This window comes from Triticum aestivum, chromosome 7B, assembly GCF_018294505.1.
Source record: "Triticum aestivum cultivar Chinese Spring chromosome 7B, IWGSC CS RefSeq v2.1, whole genome shotgun sequence".
In the NCBI taxonomy this organism is placed as follows: domain Eukaryota; kingdom Viridiplantae; phylum Streptophyta; class Magnoliopsida; order Poales; family Poaceae; genus Triticum; species Triticum aestivum.
Genome location: NC_057813.1, coordinates 261,608,641 through 261,618,640, shown reverse-complemented (window position 1 = coordinate 261,618,640; position 10,000 = coordinate 261,608,641). Strand labels below are relative to the sequence as shown.

Sequence of the window (10,000 nt, the reverse complement as noted above, 5' to 3'; positions counted from 1 at the left end):
TTGGACTCGAAATCCAAATTGTGCTAGCTGACAAAGAAAAAATAGAATATAACAGAGAAATATTGGTTCTGACTGGTTGGTAAAAGGACTGTAAATCCTTTGAGTGGTTCGATTCCACAAAAGAACAAAGAATGAAATGAATGAATGAAAGCCATGACCATGCCTCCAGTAGGAAGATCGAGGAACTGGTGCGGGCGCTCCTGGTTCATGGGATCGTAATCGTGATAGGGAGATTAGATATTATTATTTCGTAAGTCCATCCAATGGAGATAGGTTGAGGAGAAAGAAAGGAGAAAACTAAAGAGAAAGATGGACAGTAGATTGACAGTATCCGAATAAAATAAGAAAAAAACATAGCTATTTCATCAAATCCCGATTGTGTGGGTGTGAAGTGGAAAAATCCCGTTCTGGCTGGCAGCGGGCATAGGACTGAAAATCCTCTTTCGCCGGGCCTTTTGGACTCGAAATCCAAACGGAGAGAGTGGTTCGAATCCACCTCAGAATGAACAATGAAAAAGGTGTCGAGCGGGTGCAAGCTCGAGGAGCTAGGATGGATGGAAGAAAGCTTGACCGTTTTTTCACTGAACTACTCGAACTTTTTGTTCGAAAAAGCGGAAATAGCTCAGTTCGAGAGAGGGTTGAGCTTCATCGGTTAGTGTGCACCAAAGGATGAGGTTTCTTTCCCGTCCTACAAATTGAAATTGTTCTAGCTTGATACTGCGATATCGTCAAATCATCCAACAGAGCATGGAAACCATTTCGGTGGCGGTAATGGCCTCGAGTAGTTTTCTATGGAACCATACCACTATGGTCATCTATATGATTAGACCATGCCGCTTCACTAGACTTTCCTGAACCATCCATTTGATCCCCATGGTTGTGACACCACTTTCTAAACAAAAGTTTCCAAAATCCAATGCGGAACCAAGCAGTAAGAGAAATTCATCATGGTAATTATTAGTTGAAAACCAAAGTGGAACGGAGAGAACAGAGAGTCAGTTACAATGAAAAAATTGTTGAGGAATCATGTTGAAAGAACAACATTCTGTGTCATAAATATCGTATGTAGAGATTTTTCATGTATCGACGCTTTTGATGCAATTATGAAAGTACGCTGTACTGGACTTGCACCCCTAGTTACGTAGAAGTGCAAGCAGAGAAGCGGATGATCGGACCTTACCAACATACTCAAAAAAGTATTCTATACTGGGATCTGTGCTCTTGACAAGCAGTGTTTCCAGTCTAGTTGTGTCAAATTGGGTGTGAAGTGTCCTTCTAGGTTCTGGCTAGTAGAGCAGAGGACTGAAAATCCTCTTTAGTTTCACACATGGGACTCTAAATCCCAATTGTGCTAGCTCCATGGTTCGATTCCACAATAGAACGAACAATGAATGAATGTGGGCGGTCAACCAGGTAAGCCTGTGCCCAGGAAAGAAAGGACTAAGGAGGGATTGAGAGAAGCTTTCACAGTGGAAAATGAAAAAAGCATATCGTTCTTAGAAATTGTGGAATTTGACTCAGTTAGAGCTATGGTTTAGCATCAAGAGGGAAGTTTTGTAAAAGCAACAGGAAGAATCGCTCAGATACCCGTGAGCGTATATAACTTGGGTCGTGTTATAAATGCTCTGGCTAAACCTATTGATGGGAGAGGCGAAATTGTAGCTTCCGAATCTCGCTTAATTGAATCTCCTGCTCCAAGTAGAATTTCCAGGCGTTCCGTATACGAACCTCTTCAAACAGGGATTATTGCTATCGATTCGATGATCCCTATAGGGCGCGGTCAGCGAGAGTTCATTATTGGGGACAAACAGACTGGCAAAACAGCAGTAGCCACAGATACAATTCTCAATCAAAAAGGGCAAGGTGTAATTTGTGTTTATGTTGCTATCGGTCAAAGAGCATCCTCCGTAGCTCAAGTAGTAACTACTTTCCATGAGGAGGGGGCCATGGAATACACTATTGTAGTAGCTGAAATGGCGGATTCACCTGCTACATTACAATACCTCGCTCCTTATACGGGAGCAGCCCTGGCTGAGTATTTTATGTATCGCGAACAGCATACTTTAATAATTTATGATGATCTCTCCAAATAGGCACAAGCTTATCGCCAAATGTCCCTTCTATTTAGAAGACCTCCCGGCCGTGAGGCTTATCCAGGCGATGTTTTTTATTTGCATTCACGCCTTTTAGAAAGAGCCGCTAAATTAAATTCTCTTTTAGGCGAAGGAAGTATGACCGCTTTACCAATAGTTGAGACTCAATCTGGAGACATTTCCGCCTATGTTCCTACTAATGTAATCTCCATTACAGATGGACAAATATTCTTATCTGCGGATCTATTCCATGCCGGAATTCGACCCGCTATTAATGTGGGTATTTCTGTTTCCAGAGTAGGATCCGCGGCTCAAATTAAAGCCATGAAACAAGTAGCTGGCAAATCCAAATTGGAACTAGCTCAATTCGTAGAGTGACAAGCCTATTATTTGCCTCTGCTCTCAATAAAACAAGTCAGAATCAATTGGCAAGGGATTGATGATTAAGGGAATTGCTTAAACAATCCAAGGCAAATCCTCTCCCAGTGGAAGAGCAGATAGCTACTATTTATACCGGAACAAGAGGATATCTTGATTCGTTAGAAATTGAATAGGTAAAGAAATAGTTCAATCACCCCAGAATCATCGTAATCCCCTCGAAATGGAGAGCGGTGCAAGTCTCACACTCTTTCTCTCACTCTCTATCCTCTGTCTTTCAGATTTTCCCCTCGTAGCTGATACAGTGAAATATTATTATGTAAGGGAGCTGATCCACAAGATTCAATGGTGAATTCTGATTTCCCCACAGACTGAACTAAAGGAGAAGAATAGAATAATTCGCTGGTGCAGGTGGAGCAGCAAACCTTCATAGAAAATGGAGAGGGTATAGCTAGAAATGATGAAATCAACCAGCACTGCCTTGCTAATTGAATAAAGGAAGATGCCGACTACTTTCTGAACAGAACAATGAGAGTCCCGAACAATGGGAGAACGGAGCTTCCCGTCTATGAACTAATTGCTAGACTATATCGTATCGAGCTCAAAGGTAACTTATCTATCAAGCCACACTTCTTTACTTCGAGATAGCGCATTCCACACTTCTTTACTTCGCTGTAGAAGTAGGATCCCAGCCCACAATACAATGAGTAGTTTACTTAACTGATATAAAGAGTTTCCCTTGCCCGCCCCTACTATCAATTGATAATACATAAATGATTCGGGGCTAGTGTTGGGTAGCCAGGCCCACTAGAATTCAAGTGCTTCTTATTGATTCAATACGCCCTTAACGGATCCCCGTGCTTTATCTCCATTGGGTGGAGCAAGACCCTTGTCCTATCTTTTCTTTACAGAGCAATAGAAATGATGGTTTCCCCTCGCTGCACTGACCAATGATATCTCAGAAGAGAGAAAGACTTCTATAACTTGCCAATGATATCTAGTGGGCACTATGAACTCCAGGCATACTGTACTTGACCACCCTACTTTGCTTTGTCCCTATTAGGTGAAATCAATACTTACTTTCAATTGGTAGAGAGGAAGAAGAGAACTGACACTAGTAATAGGTTGATGACTTCTCTTAACAGAACTGACACTAGTAATAGGTTGATGACTTCTCTGACATAATAGCTGTCCGACTTCTCTTCATGGATCATTGTTCTATATAGTTAGGTGCAGCATCGCGTTTAACCACCTATCCCTATTCCCTCAATCGATACCGTCCAACTATCCTTTTATTGGGACAATACCATACTTCTCGTTAGGCACAATAGTTCATATACTTAACTAACCTCTGTGCACAATCACCGTTTGCAACATCATTCTTTCAGCTTTTCGTTCTTGACGACTCTATTTGATGGAGCCTGACCTTGAACTAGCTTTTTGCAACACAAACCACTATCTTTACTTTCCTTTAGCAATAGTATATAACTATCAATTCATAAGAGTCAAACGGGTGGGTCCATCCCATCTATCGACAGGTCCTGATACCGGATCTGGGAAACAAGCAATACTCGCTGCAATTCCTTAATGAAAAACAGACCTATCTTCTCTTGAAAGACTGTCCTTTTCTTGCTTGTTATTGTGATATCAATGAAAGAAAGCTGGATACTGACTTCTTGCCAAGAGCTCTATCAGCCCTGAATTCCTTAGCCATACGACTCTTCCTTAGTTTCCTAATGCTGGTGGCCCTAGCTAGTGGTGAGATGGGGCATATACTATTCTCGGTCTTATAACGAAGAGGTTTCCTAGTTTGAACCAAACACTGTACTTGATCTCTTGTCCTATCACAAACAAGTCTCTTCCCCCGAGTCCTAGTAGACTAGTCCAAGTAGTCCGGGACAATAGCGTCACGTCTCTTCGCTAACCCCTGGCACACAATCACTATAAGACAAAGCAAGACAAACCTCTTTTATCCTTCTCAGCTAGAAGTTACAAGTTTCCTGTTCTGGTTTCGGCTTGAGGGAAGTTCCTGAAATCGATTCAATTCTTATCTCTGATTTCGAACTCCGGCTAGATTCTTATGACCAAGAGCTATTTTATTGGTTAGAAGAATGGAAGGACAACGAGAAGATGGTTCGGTTGCTCCTGCTAGAATATTCCATTTATTTAATACTCCGACTGGCGTAACCCCGAATGGAAATGTTGTTATTGCGGTTGGTCAGATCAATAAGACAACAAGGGAGTCAAAATATTCTGATAATAGCAGACAAGGCTTTGGAATCTATGGAAGGACCCTTCAATGAATGCTTCTCCAGTGTCAACCATTAGTCGATAACAGAATGAAATGCCACAATTAAGTTGAAAAAGAGAGTCATTAAAAAGAGGCATGCTTGAAAAATAGTACAGATAATATGTTATGGATGTGAGGAGCCTCACCCAGTACGTTCCTTACTAAACTAAAAAACTCTACTCTCCTTTCACAGCCAACCCACCCATTGCTTTTTTGAGCTCGATAAAAAGGAAAGTTCACATGCCAATCCTTACCATTGGTAACTGTAATTACCAAGCCTAATCTTTCACTGAATACCGGGTAAAGCAAGCAAGAAAGAGGGAAGGAGCAGCTGTTTTCGAGCTAGGCTCGATCCCTTTTTCATCCACTTCTCGCTATTGGTAATTCTACTTGAATTAGTTCTTCCTAAGTTTAGTGAGATGAGTACTGCATCCATAACTAGAGGACTTGCTTTTCTGCTTGGCTCCCAGGGGAAGTTGGACTGGATAAGAGGAATTGAAGCGCAAGGAAGGCAATCGGTATTCAAACAACTATTCAGAGTTCCCAACTCTGGGTAAAGGAAATCTGTACTTGACGACTGAACCAAATCATTTGCCTATATTTATTCTATTATTTTGATATAGATCAGCTGAAACCCACCTTTCTCTACTCAACCTGTCATCTTCTCTCCTCGCTCCCTGGGACAAATAAGACTATTTATTAAGTGATAAACAAGAGAAACTAGTGATATTATCTAAGCTTCTAGCCGTCTGATTGGCATTCAAGTCTGCCTTCCATTGCTTGAAAAGGCCTAGCACCGTAAGTACCAATTGGCTATGTCCAAACTCAAACGTCGTATTTTATCTAAGCACAGGAGTCGTAATAAGGAAAGAAGACATAAGAATGGGAAGTATTCGCTAGTTATAATGTAGTATAAAGAGAGCTATTTCATGGATCTTGGTCACAATAAAAAGAATCCAATAATGATCTATCAACTAAATGAGTTTATTATATAATCCCGTATCTTCAAGGTTGTTAAGATGATTTAGTAGATGTGTCGGTATCGTTTTCATCTGCAGTTGGGAGTGACTGCTTTGCTAATCTATCCTTTTATCCTTCTTTTCAGAGACAAGCACATATTACGGTAACCTAGTGATTAATATATCCTGTTGGTACTACTTCGTTGAGCAATCAATCCTTTTTCCATTCTTGTTCTAAGGTTGTCAACTTCCTTCGATGGCACCACTTGTACTCTCCGTTGAAATCTGTAGACATAGTTTCTGGGCGTCTTTAAAAGCTGATCGACATAGTTGTCACACACAAACCTGGACAACGGCTTTGGAGTAAAAGAATCTCCTGCCCGGTCACACACATCATCTCGAGCGCAGAATCTACTACTCTAACAAGATACTCGGCTCGAGTAAATCATGATTTTGTTATGCGAGGAAAGTGAAAGGAAAGAGGGAAAGGGAGACACTGGGCAATCCGAAATCGATGAAATCACTGTTTTTCGCCATGTAATATGTCCAGTTACATTCCAAAGATGAATCAGACCAGGAGATAGATAAGCGCTATGGCGGACACATGAAATAAGAATTTGAAAAGTAATGATCAACTTTATGGATCCATAGGTACATTCACTTGTGAAGCTATGGGATGGGACAAGATTCAAAAGTACCAAAAGTAAGTTAAGTGGGACGCTGAGTTCATTGCTGCGATTGAGGGTCCAAAGCCATCCAATTTGATGACCGCGTAGGAACGGGTTCCGAATGCTCACAATAATGTAGTTTGAAATGACAAAAGGCTCCTAATTTGATACCTAATAATAGCTTAGCAGCTCCTTTGTTTTACTAAAGAGCCAAGTTCGGACAAGCAACTCGGAAGGAGGAATGTGTTGAGATGCCTATGCCTAAGAGAGATAAGCGGAGGACGTATGATAGCCGAGAGGATGTCGGTAAACGACGGAGTTTAAGGAGTTGTTTTTTGAATTCGGCATGGCATATTTCATTGTTTTAATGAGAACGTCGTCTCCTTGCTTACCCGCCTGGCCAACAGAAGGAATTAATTACCTTGGTCAGTCAGCGAAAGAAAGAATTGATCCAGTTCATCATCCCAATCCTTCCTATTAGTTTCATTAATTAGTTCAGCCCCAGAGTGTTGGCAATCAAGGGCCAAGAAAGAATCCCAAGTCTATCCTATCTCGCCACGATCGAAAGCACAATCCCTTTCTCTTCCTATACCAAAATCGTCGTTTCATTCCTCCACAACTTCTATCACGGACATGATCCAATCTACCTTGCAAGACAGATTAAGATATAACTTAAGGCTTTCCCAAGCTGGCGCATAACCTCTGGTAGAGGCATTCACCCAGATACAGAGAAGTGGGAAACCGCGGATGAAAAGAATACCGAGGTCTTTGATAGAAAACTTCTACGCGAGCTTTCTAACTAAAAGGAATCTCTTATTCATATGGCACGAAATGGAAAAACTTGATGGAGATTTCTTCTCAATTTCCATGGTACAGTCCCTTTGCATGCTACAGTTCCATTACTTACTACCTGAATTTGCTATATATGAAATTATGACATCTACGGTACTTGTCGTCTACTTCTGGTGGAAGCAATTCCAAAGGTGAAGATAATACTGAGCCGAATAGTAATGAGGGGAATGCAAAATCTAGCAAAGGTAAAAAGGGTCAAGGAAGAATAGCAGTGACTTATAAAAGGAAAGCACCAAATAAAAGGAAGGAGATCCGTCTTGATTTTTTGCATGTGGTCAATGTGTTTGCTGATTGATAACTGTCTAATCTTAAAATGGTTTTGTGGCACGTTACAAACATATGTATACAGTCGAAATATAGTTGTGTGGAGTTAGGTTGAAGAATTTTTACCAGATTTTTAAAATGAGATATAGTGCTTTCTTTGTTCGGTAGGAGATTTTGCACTTTCATATTCTAGTTCCTCATTTGACCGTTCATTTGCTCTATTGGTGGGGCATAAACTCATAAATAGTTTTTGTTTTTTCTTTAAATAATAGTAAAAGTATGCATTCAAGTAGTAGCTTTTTCTAAATAGTCAAGTAAAGTCGAGTAGGGCTGGGAACAAGGACTAGGAAGATACGGGCTAGTTTGTTTTTTTAGGCGAAGGCTTTATGCAAGATATGCACGTGAGTAGGTCAGTATATGCGTATTTGCCAATAGAGGAAAACACGTAGTAAGTAGGCTTGCTTTTTCTTAGGGTTAGGTAGCTTGACAAGGGATGCCTGGGATAGCACATAGGAAAAGTATAGAAGGAAAGGCAGCGGGAAAGTAGCCATGGTCAAGGTAAACAAGTACTAGGTCTTTTCTTTCCGAAGCAAGTCAAGAACAACTAGGTCAGTCTGGGGGGGGGGCAATCCTCTAGATCGATACTTCTCTTCCACAGACTAAACCAATTAATAAACAATTTACAGAGTATTCTTGCATTCCTATCTGGTCTGGATCTCTCCTATCGAAACTATAATATAACCTTAATGGAAGGGCCCTGGTTCTGCCTTGCCAAACCGACAAATCCAGAAATTGTAGATGAATTCATTGGGCTTAACGTGTGATTTCCTTATAAGTGAACAAGCATCGTCGTCCAGCCATGTCGAGTTGGGATTAGAGGAGAGAGCTCGAATGGATAGGTCCAGTGAGGCGGGTGTGGAGCACGAGGGATTAAGAAGGTCCTCTTTATTTCCATAATCAACAAGAAAGACTTAGCAGCCCAAATAAAGTAACCCTTTACCCCTCCCGAGTCTATCGTATCCATAGTTTCAGTGGGTATCGAACTGCAAAGCATGGAAGCTATTTAAATTGAACGAGCTTACTTTCTTACTTGGTTCTTTTGTAGAACAACCTTGGTATGAAGCTAGACGATTCAAACTATATAAGCATAAGCAATTCAAACTAGACATTTCGACCTTCATCCCACCCGAGAAATAATAGGCAAAGAGCTCGTAAGTCGGGCATGGAGAAAGCGACTCCTGAGATTGAGGGGGATAGGATACTATCTCCTAGTGCATATATGAAACGATAGCTGGTTTTCTACTGGGGGGGGCTTTCGGTTGTAATTTTTACAATTAGTAGGTCTTGCTTTCATAAACTCATAGTTAGTGTAGTTTGGTGTAGTCTTTTTTTCCGAGACGAACTGGATTCGGACCATATAAGAGCCATGCGTTCCCTTCTTTCCAAGCGTCACTTTGGTTTCGCAGTTCCTGAAGAGAGGCAACCTCTATCTCTTTCTCTACATTTACAGGCCGGTAGGCCGGCCAACTAACTCTTCAAATGAAGCCCTTTATCTTTCTAACGAAAAAGAGAATGATGATGATGGCTACCATTCATTCATCTAAAATGTTTTAGTCCTGTTTTTGGTAGCATACCGATCCTTCCATGTTTCTAGAATAGCATTTATCTGTCTGGAGTCCTGCGACTCCAAACGAAGTTTTAGTTCTATCAAATCCTCCAAGCAATTGATATTCTTTCCATTACTATGCATGATTTGCTCTATTCGATCTTGGTAGCCTGGCAGATTCCCAGGATCCAAAAGGACACCATCGGGAAAAGGCTTTTGCGATCCTAAATAAAATAGTAATGCCCCATTCAAACTGGTATTTAATTGGAGCATACCCAGAACGGCGTCCTTAGCATTACAGTCGGGATCATCAGCTGTTGGCGGAGCTGGATATTTTTCTCGGATTTCAGCTAGGGTTCTAGCCATACTTCTTCGGAAGAGCGCGCCCTCAAGTTGTTGGTGGAATGGATTTTCTTCGGCCGGAGTAGAGTGGAAATCTACTGACGGACGAGGTTGTTGCTCTACGCGCGGCTGTTCCTGCTCGAGCGGCTCATGCTCGGGCGGTTGTTCGTTAAGGTCAAAGTCATTTCTATTCATGAATGAGACCAGGACCTCTTCCTTGGAGGTTTCCTCCTTCGAACACGAAGGAGTTTCAAGCCCCCCTGTGCCCACGGTTGCACATCGCTCCTGCCCCCAGAGGGCCGGTACCATTTCTTGAATCAGCGTGGCACCATATATCAAAACATATTGTAAAAGTGACAGAATCACTTCAAGTAGTGCTTGCCTAACCTGATATGTCACGATCAAGGAGGGATCTACTACTAAAGCAGCTATCACAATGATAACTATGAAAAGTCCCCCCCCCCCCATTGATAAAAACCAGAATCAGATGATAGATCAAGTCTTACCGAAATTGGATTTCCTTTTCGTGCCATATGTCACTTAGACTT

At 41.5% G+C, this 10,000-nt stretch overlaps 1 long non-coding RNA gene across 1 annotated transcript in view; it reads right to left on the bottom strand.

The window, feature by feature from the left end:
- LOC123160256 (uncharacterized) overlaps window positions 1-10,000 on the bottom strand; it is a 26,541-nt gene that overhangs the window by 15,477 nt on the left and 1,064 nt on the right. The gene's annotated exons all lie outside the window — the stretch shown is intronic.